Consider the following 2,724-nt stretch of genomic DNA (forward strand, 5'->3'; position numbering starts at 1 on the left):
ACTGTAAATCAGTAAATCAGCACAACGGAACCTTTTAGGGAATGGAAGCGTTTGAATTTCACATTCCAATGGGTTAATTTTATGGTTAATTTTATTATATCTCATAAAAAAATTTTTTAATTATATAAATGTGTCTTCCAGTCCTTACCTATAAAACATTATTCTTTATAATTAAAAAAAAAAAAAAAGATATGACAAAGACAGCAGTGAGAATGAGAGGAGACTCAAAGTCGTGTCGCATGGGAAAAGGTGTCAAGGACCTGGGGATGTTCACCTGGAAAAGAGAAGGGAAAACAAGAGAGAAAATCGGGGGGGACCTGGCTGTCTGTGGGAAAGGGATGGGAGGTGCTCTGCATCACCCCCAGGAGGCTGAACTAACTAAAATGGATGAAGGTTACAGTTTTCTCTGAGAAGCAGAGACCCAGTCACCCGACACTGGAAAAATTCAAACCTAGGCTGGATGCCTTGTTATTGGAGTTTGCAGGGTTTTAAACAATGGATGAGGGCACGGAGTATAAGGACTTGAAGGCCCTTTCTCGCCTTCAGAATCTATGGTTATATAAACTTAGTGAAATGTGGCTTTGCCCCATATGTAAGGAGAATTGAGTTCACACACTCTTTCCTTCCCAAAGAGCCTCACTACAAAATTGTGCAGAAAGTTCCAGCAGCTAGAAGAGGGAACTGGATGTCAGTAGTCAATGCCCCCTTTCTTCTCCCAGCATTTTATTTCTTTACAGTATTTAGAAGTTGAGGATCAGTTCTGTTGTATCTTTGGGTTTTTTGTTGTTGTTGTTGTTTTTAAGTAAATTTCCTCACTGTTTATTTTATTATTTACTTATTTATTTATTTAGGCAACCCTTGGTTGACCTCATGGATTGGAAGAAACTCGCCAGCTTACAATCTCTTATTTTTTATTTTTTACTCCTACAGCACCTGGTCTTCCTAGGTGGTCTCCCATCCAAGTACTAACCAGGCCCAACCCTGTTTAGCTTCCAAGATCAGACAGGATGGGGTTTGTCCAGGGTTGCATGGCCATAGACATTTTTGGGTCTTAAAGACCTCGAGTTCAATTCTTAGCTTGGCATCCAGAAGCTTTATTCATACTACTCTGAGCTCCCTTTCCAGCCTTACTTCAATATTCCCTGCTACAAACCATCTGTTCCAAGAAAACTGGCCAATATGCAGCCCCCAAACACCTTTCACATTTTCCATTCTGCAACTTTCTTGAGCTCATTTCCGTTGTATGAATGCCCACGCTTGCCCAAGTCCCAAGCTGCCTACAGCCTGAGATCCAGTTGCTTCCTATCACTGCCCCACAGGTGAGAGCTCCATGGAGGGGTGTCCTGGGAGTTCCTCACTGGGAGCTGTCCACCCGCCAAAGCTGATCATTGGGAGTCTGAGGCTGCAACAGGGCCAGGGGTGAACACAGAAGTGGAGACTGGAAATCTCATATAGGTCAGAGCCACAGAGATGTCACCTTTGGCGCAGAACTGCCGATCCAGTTGGTCTTTTTTTCTTTCAAAACTTTCATCTATTTATACTTTACATGTAAAATTAATAAAGTCAACCTGAAAACAAAATAAAATTACATGATCGCCATTTAAATAGCTTACTTAATTGCCATTTTTTTTTAAGTTCTAAAATCCTAATTAAGATGATGCCCTCGTTGAAAATGTAATGGTCATTGAAACGTCATTTCTTCATTTTAGGCAAGCCAGAGAGGGGGTAATTATAATTTCTCAGTCCGACGATTTTAGGAACCAACTTATTGAGCATTCTCCAAAAGGTATCCTCTTGGCCTTTGAGGGTTTCTATTTTCAAACTTAACAGTAAAAATTGAAAGATGAAGAGACTATATTCTGGCAAGTTTTTAAAACTGAAAAATGTTATAAAAACTCAGTTTATATTTGTCATAATCATTAATCTATGGTCTATATATAACCTTTGCCTCATTATTTTAAGATACCATTATATGAAAGTGTGTTAGGCACAAAGCCCACATGCAATACATACGTAATAAATTGAAGCAAATTGATGCACACCATTCCTAACAACTAAACCTACTATTGCTTTTCTGCTTTTGGTGACATGATCAGATAGCTTGTCATATTCAAGTTGGTTATATCCTTGGAAAATATAGTTGTGTCCTTTGGAGTAAAAGACTGCTTCGATTTCAGGTCCAAGCCCTGGAAATTTCTCCCTAATCATCATGGGATAGCCAAGGTCCGTGAATTGTCTACTCTCATCTCACCTCCAATATTGTTAATCCACAAAGAGGTAGATTTTATAGATGAGTTGGATTAAAAACAGCAGCAGCAATCTTTTCAGAGTCAGGGAAGCCCAGACAATATGTACTCTTGGGATAGCTTGGCTGTGGTTTTAAATCACTGATTAACCATACTTGTTGTCTTTAAAAAGAAAAACTTGATTCCTGGCTCCATTTGCATCCATGGCTTGATAACACAGGAATCTACCACCAGAAGGACCCATCTTCAAGGAAAAAGATTTCTCCACCAGTGGTAGTGGTAACATCGACATTTATTTATGTTGGGGTTCCATGATGTGAGTATGTGACATAGGTTGGTGCTTTTACGAGTCTCTGTAGAGAGACTGAATGTCACAGATGTCATCAGTACAGGGACAAAATCTGTTGGGTTCAACATAACTGCCTGTTGCAGGTCCATAAGCATGGGCAGTGATTCCCCCTCTGCCATCAAAAGGATC

At 39.9% G+C, this 2,724-nt stretch overlaps 1 pseudogene; it reads right to left on the bottom strand.

The window, feature by feature from the left end:
- Positions 1-921: 921 nt before the first annotated feature.
- On the bottom strand, positions 922-1,040 carry LOC111739765 (annotated as a pseudogene).
- Between the last annotated feature and the right edge of the window lie 1,684 nt (positions 1,041-2,724).

Source organism: Pteropus vampyrus, unplaced genomic scaffold, assembly GCF_000151845.1.
Source record: "Pteropus vampyrus isolate Shadow unplaced genomic scaffold, Pvam_2.0 Scaffold53, whole genome shotgun sequence".
NCBI lineage: Eukaryota > Metazoa > Chordata > Mammalia > Chiroptera > Pteropodidae > Pteropus > Pteropus vampyrus.